The 7,176-nt window shown below is 44.1% G+C and overlaps 1 pseudogene; it reads left to right on the top strand.

Annotated features, from left to right (window-relative positions):
• Positions 1-708: 708 nt before the first annotated feature.
• On the top strand, positions 709-1,210 carry LOC121440607 (annotated as a pseudogene).
• Positions 1,211-7,176: the final 5,966 nt, after the last annotated feature.

Here is a 7,176-nt window from a genome sequence, read left to right as displayed (position 1 = left end):
TGAAGCACGATTTTTTTCAGGCAGCCTTTACTTATTAAACTAGAACTGAAATGCCGCTACAGTCCATGGCAGGTAGGCAGATATTTATTCCCAATCCCAGCCACCTAAATAACCAATGCCAGAGGTTCAGTATTACTTATAAAGGCTCAGGCTTGTTTCTAGCTAACTCTTGCATTTAAATTGACCCATATATCTTATCTATGCTTTGCCACATGGCTTGGGAGCTTGTCTCAGTATGACATGGCCGCCTTGCTCTCTCTGCATCTGCTGGTAACTCTCTGACTCCGCCTTCCTTCTTCCCATCATTCTCAGTTTGACTCTCCTGCCTGATTTCCTGCCTGGCGACCAGCCCATCAGCTTTTCACTAACCGATGAGAGTAATATATATTCACAATATACAGGATTATTTCACGGCAATGATAGGGTCTCACACAGCCCTAGCTGGTCTTGAAATCATTATGTAGCCCAAACTGACCTTGAACTTCTGATCTTCCTACCCTTTGTCTCCCAAAAGTTGAGATTACAGGCACACGTCTTGGTCCACACAACACTGTCTCTCAAACCCAGGAACTTGTTTATGTTAGGCAAGCACTCTGTCCACTGAGCCACACCCTCAGCCTCTGTATGTTCCTCCTGAAGAGAGAATTCATTCAGTTTAAGAACTGCTGGGACTGCCTTCCTTTGGATGGAGAATGCTGACGGTATACCATGAAGCCTTCAGGTACATTTAGGGAGTCCGAGGTGGTGGAGAGCTGCCCGCCCACCCCAGGGAGCCACCACTGTACCGCTTGCAAATTTTCACATCCAACCACGTGGTGACCAAGTCCCACTTCTAGTATTTTGTACTACAGTTGAAGAAGATGCAGTCGTCAGGGGGAGATAGTGGACTGCCGGCCAGTGCTTGAAAACCAGCTGCTACATGTAAAGAGCTATGGTATCTGTGCTACCATGACCAACACAACATGTACCACAAGTACCAGGACCTGACCAGGGTTGGTGCCATCACACAGTGCTGTCGCGACACAGGACCCAGGCACTGTGCTGGCAAGTCCTCCTCCATCCGAACCATGAAGGTAGAAGAGATTGCAGTGGGCAAGTGCAGACAGAAGGCTGTCAAGTTCCACGACTCCAAGATCAAGTTCCCGTTGCCCCACCTTGACGACGCTTCACCACTGAGAGGCCCAATACCTTCTTCTGGGACAGAGAATGAAACTAAATGAAACTCCAGAGTTTAAAAAGAAGGAGGGGAAAAGGTGATGTAAACTCTCTGAAGATAAATCTGGCAAAGAACTAAGTGAACCGTGCCTATGAATAACGTAGATGCCCTGGCCAAAGTGGTGGCATTATGTTAGGACTTTGAGTATAAAACATACCTTGCTGTCTACACTCTGAAGAGAGAGATTTCACATTATGAATACTCACCTCAGGCCCACTACTTAATGGTTTTATTTTTTATTTTATTTTTATAATTTTTAGATAGATCTTACTGTGTTTGAGACCGGCATCTACCAAAGTGGCCCGGATGGCTCGTTTCTGCTGCTGTACCTCCTCCGCCTAGCCCACCCAGCGCATTGAGAAATGTTACAGGAAGTTTTGAAGAAACATGATGCCACAGCCATTAAGACTCATGCATTTTTCAGATGAACAACTCAGCTTGCATCAAATCAGGAAGCAGAAGCTCAAGAATGTAGTTCCAGACAACTCAACACAAATAAAATTTATTTGAGTAGCACAAATTTTTGTGAGGTACCCTATAGATTGGGGTGCAGCAGCTTGATGTAGAAATGTCATGTTGTCAAGCCTAATCCACTCTTTCTTCCACCCGCTGGCTCTTTTCCCTCAAATGTCCCCTGGATCCATAGACGAGTCTTCGAATACAGTGGCAAAGATGACCCTGTGGAAGCTCTGATTTTAACTGAAGACCAAGCAAGAAAAGACCAGATACCAACTACGAATTATGATCTTAAGGTTATAGTTTCTGCCTATTTTTATAGCAAAATAGAGTAAATTAGGAGTTGAGCTACTATTGCCTAGTGGTTAGGGAGCCAAGATGAAAATTCCCAGCCACTGTGGTCATGATAACACTATGGGGGCAGAGCCTCCCTTCAGTCTCCACTAAGATAAACTATTTCATTTTTATTTTTAATGAGTATAATTCCCAAATCCCCCTGTTTTGCCCCGGTTTGCAGAAAGACAAATTGATTTGAGTTTGATAAGTACAAGGAAAAGAGCGTGTTTGGAAACCCAGTCCTGCCGTTCCCACCCTAGGGCTTCAAAATTCCTTCGAATCCTGTTACGCCACCCATAAACTGAGTGTGCAGAGAGAGCACAGCAGTCCTCAGGCTCATTCCAAGGGCTGAACTGTGATGGGTCCACGTAATGATGTCTTTGCTGACAGCACCCTGCATAGAGGTTGTATGTCTGCTTGTTCTTAAGTTTGCTTGGACTATTTTCCCCCAACCAGGGATATCTATGCCCTAGAACCCAGAGGGTTACTGACCACCAGGTAAGTCTGCAAGTGATGAAAGCCTTCAGTTTTGTAGAAGGCTAGTAGGAAAGCTAGGAAGTCATTATCCTGAATACATTGACTTCTGCAGAAGGACCAGCAAGCAGGCAGGAAGCAGCCCAGCCCAGCTTCAGAAGGAACCAAGTGTCCAAGTATTGATCTCCCGTCCTCCTGGGTCACAGGAATACCAGTGTACATTAAGTAGGGGAAGGACTAAAAGATGACATTAATTCAAATGGCTAAATCAATATTTAACAACACAGTTAGTAGTGGTTGACCTTAAATGCACCCTAATCAAACAAAGGTGAACCAGGCCAGCCTCCAGCATATGTCATTCAGAGATGAATTAACGTGGAAGAGATACGTTAAGGAGTCCCGCTAATGTAGGTGCCTGTGCACCTCACTCCCGCTGCAAGGAGAAGGTCACAGTTACCCTCTTAACAAAGACACCTGGAACTTGACTCGTGTGGTGCTGGGTCTTGGTTTGTCACCTCTCTCCTTATCTCTGGACTTCAACAGCCTTGATCTCCACACACTTAACAGCCAGCAAAGGATGTTGGCCATCACTTCACCAGCAAGTGATTAGCGAATTATCCGTGAGAGCCCTGCACCCTCAAGCAATGTCTCCATAAACAAGTGTAGATGCTACCAGTTGTCGCCCAGCCTGCCGCTCCCTGGCATCTTTCTCATGTGTTTGCACATAAGCATATCGTCCATCCTGGCTCGCATGGATGATGATCGAGTTACATTAAAGGCAATGCGGAGAGGAGGAAAAAAAAATCGAGGCAATCTCTTCAGGATGCCAGGGAAGCATTGCGGATGGGGTGCGGTCCCAGACTCCCAGATGTGAGACTGTTTTAAACTGCCTCGCTGGCCATAAAATACCTTAAGCTCGGCAGCATTTTAGTTTCCACTACTAAGGATTTGATGGCAGCTCCAAGAAAAAGGTCAGGGTAAGACTATTTCAATAGACTTCAGGCGGCGGCGGGCTCTGTGGAGTTCACAAAGAGCTCAGGAGAGTTTACAGGATTCGGTGACCTAAACAAGCCAAGTGTCGCTGGTGCCCTCCCTTGGCCTCCCAGTTTGGCTGCAAGGACAAACGTGTGATAATTAGAAAGCTCTCCTGAAATGCTTCCCTTTGATTTGTTATTGGGTTAGAGCTACTGTTCCTCCGCAGCCCTGCCTCTCTCAGGTCTGTCTGCTGGTTACCATGGTGATGCGGTTCGATGTAGCTGAGGAGCTAAATCAGCATTCTGCCACATCCAGGCTTCTGAGAATTGGGCAGCAAGTGTTGAGGTTGAATGTAAAAGCAATTGCTTGAAAATATGATCATACACTTGAAGGGGATGGGAGACAGTCCACAGAAAAAGATCACAGTTTCTTTGTCATAGAGATATGGAATAAATATCTGATCTCCCACAGGGCCAAGCAGAAAAGAGTTCTGCTCTCTGGGCAGGGAGAGAGAACTGGCAATGTGACAGGCTCTTTAGCTGATACACAGACATAAAAGGAAGTTGTTTGTGACTTGCCGATAGCCTAGAAAAGCACAGCTTTGGGGAATTCCCTCTGCCCAGGGAATCCCACAGACAAACCAGTAGGCATGCTCTCCTTTTCACACAGCCTCGGTAGAAATATTTACCGAGTTCAAGACCCCCTCATGGTAAATGAAACAAAGCTGTCATCACAGACACCATGATATTGGGTTTGGAAAGTCTTGAGACATTCTCCAACAAAAGCATTACAACGACTAAGTTCTTCCCAAACTCTCCAGATACACAAGAGTAAAATTATGAAAATGATCTCTGTGTACAATTGTCCCAAAAGGAAATATATTTTGATAAATGTAACAAAAGAAATACCAACGGGGTCTGGGGAGATGGCTCAATGTTTGTTAAAGTGTTTGTCTCACAGCATGAGGACCAAAGTTGGAGTCCCCAAAGCCCACATAAATGTCAAGCAGATATGGTGTCCTGGATGTAATCCCATCCTAGGAAGACAGAAAAGGGAATCTCCAGAGGGAACTGGCTAGTAAGACCAGTCATATCCTGCATTGGTAATCTCTGGGCTTGAACAAGAGGCTCATCTTCTCTAAATAAGGTGGAAGAATAATCGAAATTGATTCCTAACATCAACCTCCAGCTCCCATGCATGCATACCAATACACAAGTGTGCCCACACGTCAACCTCCAGCTTCCATGCATGCATACCAATACACAAGTGTGCCCACACATCCAGCTCCCATGCATGCATACCAATACACAAGTGTGCCCACACATCCAGCTCCCATGCATGCATAACAATACACATGTGTGCCCACACATCAACCTCCAGCTCCCATGCATACAAATCAATACACGTGTGCCCACACATCAACCTCCAACTCCCATGCATGCATAACAATACACATGTGTGCCCACACATCAACCTCCAGCTCCCATGCATGCATACCAATACACATGTGTGCCCACACATCAACCTCCAACTCCCATGCATGCATACCAATACACAAGTGTGCCCACACATAGGCAAACATGCTACACAGAAACAGAAGGGGAAAATAAAAATAACAAGACCATTGAGAGAAACTGAATGCATAAGTGGAAGGAATTCCATGGCTGTATATCAGAAGGGTTAATATCAAATTAAACATTAATTCTCCCAAGTGGATGAGTGTAGCAATGCCCACCAAAATCCTAGCTGCCTTTTAGGAAGAAATTGACAAGTTGATTTTAAAAGCTATATGCAAATGCAAGGGACCCAAAACAGCCTGACCTAGAGATGTAGTTCAATTGGTAGGATGTTCTCCTGTTATGTATGAAGCCCTGGGTTCAGTTCTTATCACAGAAAGTGGAACAGTGACATCCAACTATAACTTCAGCACTGGGGAGGTAGAGGTAGGAGAAACAGGAGTTCAAGGTTAGCCTGCACATCAGGTTCAAGGCTAGCCTGGGCTACATAAATAAGAAGAATAAAAACATTTATACTTTCAAATTATGACTATACAGTACCAAAAAGGCTGCAATGATCAAGGCAGTGTAGCAGTGAATCTCTGGCACTAGGACAGACAGACAGACGTTTCAGAGGGAGAGTTCAGAAGTCCATTCTTACTTTAGAGTTCATTGATACTTTTAAGAGAAACCAAAATCAATGGAAAAGTATAGGCAGTATACAGCCCTGTTTTGCCTGTAACTTGCTGAGAAGACCAGGCTGGACTCAAACTCGCAGGGATCTACCTGCCTCTGCCATTGGGATCAAAGGTGTGCAGCACCACGCCCAGCAAGATCCCTTTTCAGTGGATCGTGCTGAGCCAAACAGACAGCCATCTTTTTTAAAAGTGAATTTAGACCCCTGTTTTAAACCATTGACAAAAAATAATGCAAAGTAGTTCAAAAACCTAAATTAAGAATTTAAACTATACATTCTTAGAAGAAAGTATAATCTCCATCCCTCTGAATTAGGTGATGGTTTCTATAAAACGATACTAAAAACAGAAAGGACAGATTAAGAGAGGATAAATTGGTTGTCCAAAGTGGGAACATTTATGTTTCGAAGCATGCCATTAAGAAAATGAAATGACAACCTGGGTGTGGTGGCATGTGTCTGTAACTCCAGAATTCAGAAGGCTGAAGCAGAAGGATGGCTAATTTGAGAACAGCCTGCGTTATGTATCAAGGGTCAGGGGCTGAATTAAGTGAAAAGACAACCTATAGATAGAATGGGAGAAAGTATTCATAATCACATGCCTGATAACTTGAATACTGCAAAAATTTCCATGCAATGTAACACTAAAAAGGCATAAATAGATAGCAGACTTGAATAGAAATTTCCTCAAAGAAGCTATGCAAATACCCAATAAAGACATAGCAAGAGGCTCAACATTGTCAGCTACTGGGGAAAATAGACAAAAAAAAAAAAACACAATAGCTACAATCCAGAACAATGGCAAGTTTCACATAGCGAAGCAGAGCTTCATGCATTGCTAGTAGGGCCTGAAAAACACAGTAGTCAGTTTGGACAACAGTTTGGCAGTTTCTTAAAATGCTAACCATGCAGTTAGCATGTGTTCTGGCAGTTCTGCTTCTAGCAGAAGTGAATGTTTAAGACCATTTTAAAACTGTACACGAATGTCCATTGTCATGTAAGTGCCAAAGAAGAAATAGCACCTATGCCTGCCTGATTGATGGACAGATAGACATTACTTGGTATATCCATATACTGAAGTATTACTAGATAGGAAAGGCGTGAACTTTAGCATGTTGCAAAGGCATTATGCTAAATGAGACACTTCTAAAGATTGGATCTGAAATATCCCACTGAAATTTGCCAGAACCTTTAAGAGGCGGGCCTTTCTCTAATTTGTTTTCTGTTGCTATTATAGAAACCATGAGCAAAATAACTTGGAGCCACGGAGCTCTTGTTTCAGCTTACAGGTTACAGTCCGCCACAGAAGGAAATCAGGGCAGGATCTCAAGCAAGAACCCGAAGGCAGAAACTGAAGCAGAGATCATGGAGGAATGCCATGTCCTGGCTTGACTCCAGGCTCACAAACACCCACCTTTCATGGACTGCTCAGACCCACCTGCCCATAATGGGTTGGGTACTCCTACCTCAATAATAATCAAGGAAATACAGAAATGTACTCCCCAAACATGTCCACAGGCAATCTGATA

Source organism: Microtus oregoni, unplaced genomic scaffold (assembly GCF_018167655.1).
Source record: "Microtus oregoni isolate MIOR12 unplaced genomic scaffold, Mior012 000069F_ref0000032, whole genome shotgun sequence".
In the NCBI taxonomy this organism is placed as follows: domain Eukaryota; kingdom Metazoa; phylum Chordata; class Mammalia; order Rodentia; family Cricetidae; genus Microtus; species Microtus oregoni.
Note: the sequence above shows the minus strand (reverse complement) of the source record. Positions and strands in the feature narration are given on the sequence as shown.